Source organism: Stegostoma tigrinum, chromosome 6 (assembly GCF_030684315.1).
Source record: "Stegostoma tigrinum isolate sSteTig4 chromosome 6, sSteTig4.hap1, whole genome shotgun sequence".
NCBI lineage: Eukaryota > Metazoa > Chordata > Chondrichthyes > Orectolobiformes > Stegostomatidae > Stegostoma > Stegostoma tigrinum.
This window is the reverse complement of record NC_081359.1, coordinates 84632385-84646189: the sequence shown is the minus strand read 5'-3', so window position 1 is coordinate 84646189 and position 13805 is coordinate 84632385. Positions and strand designations below refer to the sequence as shown.

The window sequence follows — 13805 nt, the reverse complement described above, 5'->3', positions numbered from 1 at the left end:
TAAGTTTCTTTTGGTATATACATTGAAACTTGACTAAAATAAACCACAATGTTAGAAAAACCAAACAGTTCCAAAATTGTAACAGTCACTGACCATACAGTGTAAAAACAAGGGAATGTTGCTGCACCTCTGCAAATCGCTGGTCAGACCACATTTGGAGTATTTTGTTCAGTTCAGGGCGTCTTATTTAAAGAAGGATGTTAAAACCCTGGAGAGAGTTCAAAGAACATTTATTAGAATGATACTAGGAATGAGGGATTTTAGATACAAGGGAAGATTAGAGACATTGGGCTTATTCTCCTTTGAGTAGAAAAGATTAAGAGATGATCTTATTCAGGTGATTCACAATTATGAATAATTTTGACAGGATATAGGAAGGGTGTTTTGCTTCCACCAGTTGTCTTTTACAGAAACCGGGGTTGTGGGGGTTGGGGGGGTGTCACAACTTCAAGGTTGTCAGCAAGAGACCTAGGAGTGAGATGAGGAGAAGCTTTTTTACCTGAGCAAGTTGTGAGGATTTGGAATGCGCTGCCTGGGAGAGTGGTGGAGATAGATTCTATAGGAGGTTTCAGAAGTGAGCTGGATATAGATTTGAATGTAATGAAGTTAGAGGGCTATGCAGGCAGGGCTGGAGAGTGGGATGAAGTGCATAACTCTTTTGGGAGCTGGTACAGACATGATGGGTCGAATTGCCTCCTTCTGTACTGTAAAATTCTCTGATTCTATTACGCTTTCAACTGTATCCCCCCTACAAAAATAAATCAGCCATTCAAAGGGATGTATAAGTGAAAGGTAGCAGAGCTATTTACTTAATGGCTTGTATTTATTATACATGCACTCATTGCTCAATTGCAGCATTATTTCTTCACATAGATACAGTTGCAATTTTGTACTAACTAACTGTGAAGTTGAACTTGGTGTGCAAATCCTAATTTGTAAGATGTACTAGAATTCTTGCCTTCTTTTTTACATAACACAGTACCAGTTAAAAACCGAAAGAAATGCAGATGCTGTAAATCAGGAACAAAAATAAAGTTGCTGGAGAAGCTAGGCATCTGTGAGGAAAAAACAGTAAACGTTTTGGGTCCAGTGACCCTTCCTCAGAATGGTACCAGTTAAACCAGTTCACGATTGCCTTAGCTATATTTATTAAATCTGGATTATTTGAAATGTTTTTCACATCTGGATGTACAACTAATCTGCTGTGAAAAATATATCATGCTGCTACATGGATTTTGTTTTCTCCTGAGCTGTTCCCCCAATTCTAAGCTGCTGTCTGATTCTGGCACAACATTTTGTAGGAATTGATAGCACTTTCAACTGACCACCCTCCCACGTGACTATTTTGTACATGTGAGCTAGAAACTCTTGTGAATAATAACAGTAACTTATAATTTAGTCTCTCAAGTGCCCTCACCTGATAGCCACTTCCTCGCAGCATTTCCTGAATAGTCATTGGGGGCAGGATTTCTTTTTGTTTTGGGCCTCATTTGTTGCCATTTCAATTGCAGAGGGCACACTCATAGCCCATGTAGGTGCAGTTTCTGTGACAGGACTGTTGGCTATGCCACAGGGTTTGTATAATGACTTCATACTTACATTTATGTAGCAGCCTTCTATCCCTAAAATGCTTTGGAAAACTATTATTCCAGAGGAAAATTCAGAAAGAGCCCTTGTCTTTCTCACTGCCACACTCTCTTAATGAACTGGTGAAGCAGGCAATGAATGATGCAGAGTAACAACCGTGATAGCCAGCGGAAGGATATGGCTAGTGGCACACTGAGAAGATACTACAACCAGTGAGTGTACTACCTTTAGTTCCAGTGTTGTGTGAGTGCACGATGATGCTATTAACATTACTGACTCCTGTTCAAATGTGTTGACAGGAAGCATCAGGTTTTTTCCTAATCTGAAAATGGCATGATAAAGACAGCCCAAAATGCTACTGGCTTACCATGTATTGGTCTTGGAGCCAAAATTTTTTTTGGCCTGTACCTTTTTGGCATCAGTTCTATAGCGCTCAAAAAAATCCTTGTACATCTTGTGAGCAGAAATTCCATGGGAGTTTGCTACTATAGTTCTGGTAAAGCCAGGTGAAACTCCAGAAAAACAGTGTACATTTGTTTTCACTAGGTGTGGAAATATTTGCCCCAAGTTTCCTCTTTTTGTTTTGCCATCTCTGGTAGCAGAATTGTATTCAATAATCTGTAAACTCAAGGCCTGTCATATCCTGCACACTACCATCACATTCAAACCTGGTTCAATGAAGAGTGCAGCAGGGTTTGTCAGTAACATCATCAAGCACACCTAAACAGAGGGCTCAACCTGATAAAGCTATAACAAAGGAATACTTGCATGTCAAACAGTTAAAGCAGTGATAGACTGGGCTATTGTGAATCCCACAGAAAAAATCTCCGCTCTGCAGTTCTGCCACATCCAGTTGTCTATGGTGGTGAACGACTAAATATTTAGCAAAATCGGCAACACCTGGGGAATCAGAAACATAGGTTAACATTACAGGTCAGTGACCTTTTATCACTTCTTTTCACCACACTAGAGAAACCAGATGGTACAGCAAAGGAAGGCAAAAGAAACATTAGTTATAATTATTTTGTGATTTAGGAACGAGCAGGAGTGCTTCTGCACTAAGTTAATCCCACCTGGTGATCGTAGACCCTCCATATGGAACCCTGTCTACCAAGATCTCTGATACTACAGGGACTCAGATGGTAATATGCACTGGGCTGGCTGTCCTCCTGTTCTGCTCTCCAAACAGTTCAGGGCATTTTCATGAAGGATGAACTGGTCAGGCTACTCATTCCACAGGCCACGTGCCTGATAGTAAACTCCACTCAAAACATTTAGAGTTAAAACTGAGGAGATTGGGGTTTGGCTTAAGCGTCCTCTGCTGCTAAGAATTTTTTTCCTCTACAGTATGTTGTACTCATTAGTTGTTGTAGTGAACCTAAAACAGAAGAAAGGTGAAGCTCCTTCTGTTACTAACAATTTTTCCCTGTGTCTGAAAGGAATATGGTGTGGCACACAAATCTATCATTATTATAACTTAATTGTGTGGTCCAACCAAAACTGTGATTTTGACTTTCCTATTTTGTCTAGTACAATAATGTCAATTTCAAGAGCAAACTGTTTCTGGGGCAGAAAATACACAGTCATATCAGTGAGACCCAACAGTTTAACTTGATCAGGAAGTGGCCACTTGACCTTAGAATACATTCTGTCAAATGCTGGTAATGACAAACCCAAAGGGGGCATAGGTCATAAAGGAAATGGCCCTGATACAGACAACACCAATGTAGCACAGTTCATTTTAGAGTCATTACCATGATGGGAATGAGGGGGTGTTCACAATGCATTTATCAATTCTATTGTTGATCCCAGCACTGGCTTCAGGCCTGAATAATCTCGTATATTTTGTTGACCATAATGCTGCACTACCCTACAAATGCATCTTGGTAAGAAAAAATTAGAGATACAAGAACTTCATCAGTAGGACGCAACTTGACGAAAAACTTTACCACCCTGCCACTTGAAGAGTCATCGAGAAATGTATCTCTATTGAGCAATGATGCAATTGCTTCCATCTGCAACTCAAAAGACCTTCCAATGCTGTCTGTCAAGCTCTGTGAGCTGAACACAAGTCAAACATTAGGAACACTATCCTGGCAGCAGTCACACTGCTTTCATTCGGTGACATTCAGGTGTGCTAACTCTCATTTCTCAAAACCAAAAGGTGGCCACTAGGTGACTAGGGATATCATGATTGTATGACATGCTTCTGGTGTTCAACCCATGCATATTTACAGTGCCTATATACAGTGTTGTTTTGTACATGTTGGAACTATCTTGGATGTCTTGGGTAGATTCACTGTCACTTGTCCTTCTAACTGATATCAGTATAATGGATAGAGGAATGGCTAAACAACAGAAGACGGAAAGCTGGGAAAGTGAGGCCATTTTAGGATGGAAAACTGTAATTAATGTAGCGTCTCAGAGGTAAGTACTGGGGCCGTAGTTATTTACAATATATATTGATAATTTTGATGAGAAAAGTACTGTACTATAAAAATGCTGTAGCCAACTTTGTGGATGATTCAAGAATAGCTGGATGTGGTGAGGATGATAGAAAGGGAGAGAGGCGGGTTAGATGAGTGGGGAAAAGCTTGACAGATGAAATATGATGTGAGAGTATGCCTTTTGGCAGGAAAAATAGAGGAGTTGAATATTATTTAAATGAGAAAGTCTGCAGAAGGCTACAAAGCAGAGGGATTTGGGAGTTTTCACCCATGAATCACAAAAGGCTAGCATCCAACTTCAGTGGTAACAGGGAGGCAATGTAATGTTGGCCTTTATTTCAAACGGAATGGAGTATAAAAATAGGGCTGCTTTGTTAAGGCAATAGTCTGATCACAGCTAGAATACTGTGAGTCGTTTTGGGACCCTTATCTAAGGGAAGATACATTAGCATTGGAGGAAGCCTGGAGAAGGTACACTAGACTGATCCCAGGTAGGAAGAGATTGTCTTTAGAGGAGAAGTTAAGTAGATTGGGCTGGCATTTAATAGAATTTAGAAAAATGAGAGGTGACCGAATTGGAACATACAAGATTCTTGGGGTACTTGACCAAATAGATGCAGATAAATAATTTCTCCTTTATGGGAGAGTTTAGGACCAGAGATAATAATCTCAAAATAAACAGATACCCATTTAACATAGGGCTGGAAAGGAATTTCCTATCTCAGAAGTTGGTGAATCTGTGACATTCCTTACTGCAGAGGGTCAAATCTTTAATCAGGGTAATAGGGAAAAAGCAGAAATGTGCAGTTCAGAAAATTAGCCATGCAGCACATAGATGATGGGTTGAATAGCCTATGTCTGCTTCCACATCTTATGGTCTTAATGTGGGAAAGATGCCCACATGAACTCTTCAGCAGAAAATATGGTGAGTCTTAAACAATAAATAGGTTTTTACTAGAAATAAATCAATAGCTGGTAACTTTAAATCTAAGGTACACTGAGTCTTGTAAGATAGACAGGATCAGTTTAAGATCAAGTGTACATAACTACATTGGCTACAGGTTGAAGCACTATCTGTTGAACAAATGCACACAGTTCTAGTTGACACTTCCCAGGAACAGTTCTTCAATTGCTGATGCTTGGAGCTAATGGGATCAGTTGCACAGAAAATTATGGAAAAAAGTTAAGGGTGGGGAGGGTTCAGCAGAGGTTATTAAAGTTTCCAGAACAAATGGAACAGTGGCTCAGCGGTTAGCACTGTTGGCTGACGGTGCCAGAGACCTGTGTTTGATTCCACACTCAGGAGACATTCTCCCCATGTCAGTGTGGGCTTCCTCCATGTGCTACAGTTACTTCTCACAGGCCTACTGCCCAGTGGCTCTGACCTCCACAATTATGAAATGCTTTTGAGAGGTTAGCCATGGCTCATATCAACTCTATCCTCTCAGCCTGCCTTGATCCCTTGCAATTTGCCTATCAGCACAACAGGCCCACAGCAGGTGCAATCTCCCTACACTCAACCCTGAAACACCTGGATAATAAGGATAGCCACATCAGACTTCTGCTTATTGACTACAGCTCAACCTTCAACACTGTAATCCCAACTATACTAATCTCTAAACTCCAAGAACTAGGTACCTGCTCTGCCCTCTGCAACTGGATCTTTGACTTCCTCACCCACAGACCACAATCAGTGAGCATAAGCACTAGCACTTGCTCCTCAACAACCCTCAGCACCGGCACCCCGCACAGCTGTGTACTCAGCCACTTACTGTACTCACTGTGCACTCATGGCTATGTGGCCAAATTTCATCTGAACTACATCTACAAGTTCGCTGACAATACTACCGTTGTAGACCGAATATCAAACAATGAAGAGACAGAATACAGGAAAGAGATTGAGTATTTAGTGGTTTAGTGTAAAGATAATAATCTCTCCCTCAACGTCAGCAAAATTAAAGAGCTGATTATCGACTTCACGAAGCAAGATGGACGCACTCCCCTATCTACCTCAATGGAGCTGAAGTGGAGGTGGTCGTGTGCATCAAGTTCCTGGGAGTGACAGTCACCAACAATCTGTCCTGGACCACACAGACTGATGCGACAGTCAAGAAGACACAACGACGCCCCTTCTTCCACAGGAGGCTAAGGAAATTTGGCATGTCCATGAGGAGTCTCACCAACTTTTATAAATGTACCATAAAAAGCATTCTATCCAGATGCACCATGGCTTGGTACGGCAACTGCTCTGCAGTAAGAATCTACAGAGAGCTGTGTACCCAATAATCACACAAGCCAACCTTCCTTGGATTGACTCATCAACATTTCTTGTTGCCTGGGAAAGGCAGCCAACATCATCAAAGCATCCCATCCAACCCCAGTTATAATCTCTTCCAACCTCTTCCTTCGGGTAGAAGATACAAAATTTTAAACACATGTACCAACGGGTTCTTCCCAGATGTTATTAGACTTCTGAATGGACCTTTCAAGTTGCGAATGTAATGTTGATCTTGTTTCTTGTGCCCCTTCTTTCAACTGTGACTTTGTATTCCTCACTCTGTTCTCTCACCCTATAATCTTTGTACAGTATTAACTGCCTGTACTGTATGCAAAACAAAACTTTTCACTGTACTTAGATACATGTGATAAGAATAAATCAAATCAAAACAAGTCAAATCAAATCAGTCCAAAGATGTGTGGGTTGGGTGGATTGGCCATGCTAAACTGCCTCAGTGTCTAGGAGTGCAGGCTAGGTGTAGGCTAAACATAGGAAATATAGGGTCACACGGATAGGGTTGAGGGTGGTGGCTGGGTGGGATGCTGTTTGGAGGGTCTGTATGGACTTGATGGGCCAAATGGCCTGCTTTCACACTGCAGGGTTTCTATGATTCTAAGTAATAGGACAGAATGTATGGAAAGGTTCGGGAATCTAACATCAGGCACAGAAGATAAGGGAACGACCATAAGAAGGGTTCAGTCAATGTAAGACTGTGAGTGTTGTACTTAAATACACTCAGTATATGAAAAAGGGAAATGAGTTTGCAACACAGATTGAAATTGATAGGCACAATTTTGTGGGTATCACAGAGTGCCTGAAAGATGATCAGGGTTTGGAACTGAATAGCCAAGAATCTACATCCTATCAATATGACAGGTCGAAGGGCAGAGAAGGCGAGGTTGCCTGGTTAGAAAGAAATGAAATTAAATGAATAGCAAGATGTTACATGGAGACAGGAGGAGGAGAATCTGTGTGGGTAGGATTGAGGAAAACAAAGGAAAAAGATACTGATGGGAGTTGCATATAGGCCTCCTAGCAGTAGTCAGGATGTGAAAAAGAAAGTAAATAAGGAGATAGAAAAGGCATGTAACAAAGGCAGTGTTACAATAATTTTGGAGGACTTCAACATGCAGGTGGACTGGAAAATCAAGTTGGCAGCAGATCTCAAGAAAAGTAATTTGTGGAATGTGAACAAGACATTTTTTGGAGCAGCTTGTGGTAGACCCTATTAGGGAAGAGGCAGTTCTGGATTTGGTGATATGTAATAAAGTAGACTTGATTAGGGAATATAACATGAAGGAACCCCTATTAGGCAATGGCCATAATAAGATGGACTTCACCCTGCAGTTTGAGAGGGAGAAGGCAGAATCGTATATAACAGTATTAGAATTGAGTAAAGACAACTACAAAGTCATGAAGACAAGCTGGTCAGAGTTCACTGAAAGGGGAGTCTAGCAGGGAAGTGGTGGATCAGTAACAGCAGGATTTTTGGCATAATTCAGGCGGCACAGCAGAAATTCATCCTTAGGAAGAAGAAACATACTAAGGGGAGGCTGAAGCAACCATGGCTGACAAGGGAAGTGAAGGACAGCATACAAACATATAATGTAGTGAAGATTAGTGGGATGCCAGCTGATTGGGAAGCCTTTCAAAACTAGCAGAGGATAACTAAAAAAGCAATAACGGGGAGAAGATGAAATTTAGAGTAACCAGTATTAGAAAACGAGATTGCAAGAATGTTTTTAGATATCTAAAAGATAAGACAGAGGAAAAAATCGATATTGAACTGCTGGAAATTGAGACTGGAGAAGTAGCAATGGGGAACAAAGAAATAGTGGAGAAACTGAATCGGTACTTTGCACCAGTTTTCACAGTGGAAGCCATAGCAGCATACCAGAACTTAAGAGAATCAGGGGGCAAAGGTGAGTGTAGTTCATCATCACAAAGAAGAAATTGCTGGGGAAGCTGTAAGGTCTGAAGGTTAAGTGACCCAGACTAGATAGACTATACTCTAGAGACCTGAATGAGATAAGTGAGGAGATTGTAGAGGCATAGGTGATGTTATGAACCAGACCAGGACCCCTCCCCTCCAACAAAGTATTGTGTAGCCTTGACACTAACTTTAATATTTATTTAAAGGCAATTGTAAAGTGCTGTGTTCCAGATGTGATTCAGATGGTCCACCACTAGGTTTTAATCAAAACATATTTTATTCTACAACACAGCTAAAATACAAAAAAAGGAGAATTGTCATAACTTTACTCTATTGAAATACCTTAACAAGATAATGTATTATTTAAGCACTAATCATCAACTGTCCCAATGTAAACAGCATCCTGTAAACACACTCTTTAAAAAAAGTTATGATTCTCATGTGCAGCCTCTCTCCACTCCTGAAGAAAGAAACAATCTGCCCCTCTTGATTTTTAAGAGAAAGCCTCCTTGTCTAATACTTCATTCGAGTAGCCAGGAACTCAAGATTTTAGCTCAGCAGCATGCAGCAGCTTTTAACTAGGGCCTTGGATAATGTTGTAGAATATAGAGACCCAAGGTTTCAGATACATAATTCTTTGCAATTTGCATCACATATAGACAGGGTGGTTAAGAAGGCATCAGCACACTTACCTTCATTGCTCAGACTTTTGAGCATAGGAGTTGGGACATTTTGTTGATGCTGATTAGGATGCTGGTGAGGGCTGTTCTGGAGTACTCTGTCTGGTTTTGGTCTCCCTGTTATAGGAAGGATACTATTAAGCTGTAGAGGGCTCAGAAGAGATTTACCAGGATGTTGCTGGGAATGGAGGGTTTGAGTTATAAGGAGAAGCTGGATAGGCTGGGACTTTTTTCACTGGAGCGTAGGAGGTTAAGAAGTGACCTTAGAGGTGTATAAAATCATGAGTGGTATATGTAAGGCGAATGGCAGGTGCCTTTTCCCCAGGGTGGGAGATTTCAAGACTAAGAGGCATACTTTTAATGTGAGAGGAGGAAAATTAAAAAAGAAAGATGCGAAAGGAAGTTTTTTTAGACGGAGTGGTTCATGTGTGGAATGAAATCCACAGAAAATGTTAGCCGCGGGTACAGTTACAACATTTAAAAGACATTTAGATAAGTGCATGAATAAGAATTCTTTGGAGGAATATGGGCCAGGTGCAGGCAAGTGGGACCAGTTTAGTTTGGGATTATGGGTGACCTGAACTAGTTAGTCCAAAGGATTTGTTTCCATGCTGTATGACTGTATGAATCTATAATTAACTGAAAGCAAAACTGACAGCCCTTCTGGGTCTGTGTGAGCTCTGACCCTACCCATTAATGATTTTTTGGCCTCATTTTAAGAAGAACACAGGGAGAACTCAACAACTATTTACCAACTGCCTGTCTGAAGGAGACATTTTGGTACCACTGTTGCAAAACCCCTCTGCAAGAGAAACAGCAGAGAACACCTCTCTTAAAGCCACAGTTTTGTTACAGTGATGATTTTTCAAGAATCACCAGAGTCGTGGAGGGCCCCAGAGAACTGGAAAATGGCTAATGGAACACCCTTGTTTATGAAGGGAGGGTTACAGCAAACAGGAAACTACAGGCTGGTTAGCCTGACCTCAGTTGTTGGTAAGATTTTAGTGTCTATTACTAAGGATAAGATTGTGGAGTATTTGGAAGTGCATGGTAAAATCGGGCTGAGCCAACACAGCTTCATCAAGGGGAGGTCATACGTGAGAAATCTGTTAGGATTCTTTGAGGAAATAATGAGCAAGTTAGACAAAGGAAAGCCAACGGATGTGATCCTGTTTGGATTTCTAGAGGCCTTTGACAAGGTGCCATACAGGATGCTGCTAAATAAGATGAGAGCCCATGGCGTTAGGGGCAAGGTACTGGCATGGATAAAGAATTGACTGACTGGCAGAAGGCAGAGAGTGGGGAAAAAGATTATTTTTCAGGATAGCAACCTGTGATTAATAGAGTTCCACAGTGGTTTGTTTTGGGACCACAACTATTCATGTTACACATTAACGACCTTGACGAAAGAACTGAGGACATTGATGTTAAGTTTCAGAAGATACAAAGTAGGTAGGCTGCAGAAAGACTTGGAAAGGCCAGGAAAGTGGGCAAAGAAGTGGCAGATGGAATACAATTTGGGAAAGTGAGAGGTTATGCACTTTGGTGAAAGCCATAGGCTATTTTCTACACAAGGTAAGGCTTCAGAAATCTGAAACACAAAGAGACTTGGGAGTCCTGTTTCAGGATTCGCTTAAGGTTAACATGTAGGTTCGGTTGGCAATGGGAAGGCAAATGCAATGCCAGCATTCATTTCATGAGGGCTACAGTACAATAGCAGAAATGAGACTGTATCAGGCTCTTGGTCTGTATTCTCTGGCATTTAGAGGCATAAGGGGGTATCTGATTGAAACTTATAGGATAGTGAGAGGTCCGGATAGAATGAACATGGAAGAGATGTTACCACTAGTAGTAGAGACTAAGACTTGAATCAGCCTCAGAGTGAAGGATGACACTTTAGGACTGAGTTGATGAGGAATTTCTTCAGCCAGAGAGTGGTTAATTTGTGGAACTCATTGCTGCAGAGGTCTGTGGAGGCCAAGTCATTGAGTGTATTTGAGACAGAGATAGATAGGCTCTGGGTTCTAAGGGATCCAGGGTTATCGGGAGAAGGCAGGAGAAGTGGTTTGAGAAACATATCAGCCATGATCGAATAGTGGGGCAGACTATATGGACTGAATGGCTTAATTCAGCTCCTATATTCTATGGTTCCACCATCTAATCTTAATGCTTTCAGGTACTAACTGTTTCATCAAATGGTTGCCTCAAGAAATGGGATAGAGCAAGCACTGATAAACTGAAGCAGCAATTCCATGGCAGAACCATTCTGAAAGAGTCAGTAGGACCTGATGAATTATTCTCCTGATTTTGTAGGAATATGCTGTGTGCTGCACAACCTTGGCATCCTGACAGGACAGCCCTTGCCAGCAGCTTGCAGGCAAAAATTTGTTGAAGAGAGAACCTTGTCAACACCTTTCAGCCTCGACTGTATGTGAAGAGCTAATCCGAGTGCAACACCTGTAAACACAATTCCATTTCTCCAACAATCTCTTACTCACCTACTCTCTATCACCGATCATCACATGCCCACTTGGTCACAATTCAAAAATAAAAGCTAGCATGACGGAAACATTCCAAACCAAATCTCTGAATGAAATAATGTCACATTTCATAAAAATATGAACTCATCACCTTTGTGTTCATTACACCTTTGCATGTTTGAGTTTTCCTACACTGTATATCCCAGTGGCTGCAGTGTGACTTGCTGACTTTCAATGGGGGGAGATGAAGGTGGCTGTATAAAGTGAGAGAGATAGTAGGAACTGCCGATGCTGGAGAATCTGAGATAACACGGTGTGAAGCTGGATGAACTCAGCCAGCCAAACAGCATCAGAGGAACAGGAAAGTTTGACATTTCAGGTCGGGACCCTTCTTCAGATTCTGAAAAAGGGTCCTGACCCGAAACATCAAGCTTTCCTGCTCTTCTGATGCTGCTTGGCCTACTGTGTTCATCCAGCTTCACACTGTATAAAGTGAGAGTTCTTTAGAAGGCGTGGTTGTAGACAGTACCATCTCAGCATGGACAGCAACAGTTAGAGTGACAGGAAGAGTGACTGCATTTAAAAGCTGTATGTTCGTCTTCTGAGAGAAACAGCCTCATTACCCCTCTCCTGGCACGGAGTCCCAGTAATCCGAGTGATCTGCTGCTGTCAGATTGTTTTATTGTTGTGACTAATTGAAATCCACTTCCAACACCGGCAACTGCAGGTGTGATGGCAGCAGTCTGATTAAATGCTTTGGGCTGAACTTTAATGTGAAAGCTAAGGTTTGGAAGATAGTATAAACTGTCTCTTTTATCTCAGAATATAAATGGAAGGGAGGAGTGTAACCTTCAATGACATCTGCCCAGGGACTAGCCTACGTGACCTCTTCCAAAATATCACCATGTGATCTGCTTGCTGTGCAAAAGCAGAAACTCAAATCAGTATCTACTGAAAATAAGATGGAAATTCTAACATCTGGATACAAATAAGGAGGCAGCTGGCCATGTTGTATGTAGAACTTCAGCAGCAGACAATCGCATATAGGGAAGGTAACTTACGATGGATGAACTTACACTATGCAGACAGAAAGTACTGTTTTAGGGTTATAAAATGTGAGGCTGGATGAACACAGCAGGCCCAGCAGCATCTCAGGAGCACAAAAGCTGATGTTTCGGGCCTAGACCCTTCATCAGAGAGGGGGATGGGGTGAGGGTTCTGGAATAAATAGGGAGGGGGGGGGGGCGGACCGAAGATGGAGAGAAAAGAAGATAGGTGGAGAGGAGAGTATAGGTGGGGAGGTAGGGAGGGGATAGGTCAGTCCAGGGAAGATGGACAGGTCAAGGAGGTGGGATGAGGTTAGTAGGAAGGAGATGGAGGTGCGGCTTGGGGTGGGAGGAAGGGATGGGTGAGAGGAAGAACAGGTTAAGGAGGCAGAGACAGGCTGGACTGGTTCTGGGATGCAGTGGGTGAAGGGGAAGAGCTGGGCTGGTTGTGTGGTGCAGTGGGGGGAGGGGACGAACTGGGCTGGTTTTGGGATGCAGTGGGGGAAGGGGAGATTTTGAAACTGGTGAAGTCCACATTGATACCATTGGACTGCAGGATTCCCAAGCGGACTCTGAGTTGCTGTTCCTGCAACTTTTGGGTGGCATCATTGTGGCACTGCAGGAGGCCCATGATGGACATGTCATCTAATGAATGTGAGGGGAAGTGGAAATGGTTTGCGACTGGGAGGTGCAGTTGTTTATTGCGAACCGAGCGGAGGTGTTCTGCAAAACGGGCCCCATGCCTCCGCTTGGTTTCCCCAATGTAGAGGAACCCACACCGGGTGCAATGGATACAATATACCACATTGGCAGATCCACACTGCCCTCCAACCCCACCACACCCGGCACCTTCCCCTGCAACCGCAGGAAATGCTACACTTGCCCCCACACCTCCTCCCTCACTCCTATCCCAGGCCCCAAGATGACTCTCCATATTAAGCAGAGGTTCACCTGCACATCTGCCAATGTGGTATACTGTATCCATTGTACCCGATGCGGCTTCCTCTACATTGAGGAAACCAAGCGGAGGCTTGGGGACCGCTTTGCAGAACACCTCCGCTCGGTTTGCAATAAACAACTGCACCTCCCAGTCGCAAACCATTTCCACTCCTCCTCACATTCTTTAGATGACATGTCCATCATGGGCCTCCTGCAGTGCCACAATGATGCCACCCAAAAGTTGCAGGAACAGCAACTCATATTCCACTTGGGAACCCTGTAGCCCAATGGTATCAATGTGGACTTCACCAGCTTCAAAATCTCCCCTTCCCCCACTGCATCCCAAAACCAGCCCAGTTAGTATGGAAAGTCATCTTGGGGCCTATTTATTCCAGAACCCTCACCCCATCCCCCT

General features: G+C 42.6%; 1 protein-coding gene across 3 annotated transcripts in view; it reads left to right on the top strand.

The window, feature by feature from the left end:
* Positions 1-13805, top strand: part of dclk1a (doublecortin-like kinase 1a) — a 336010-nt gene that overhangs the window by 151139 nt on the left and 171066 nt on the right. The window lies entirely within an intron of this gene.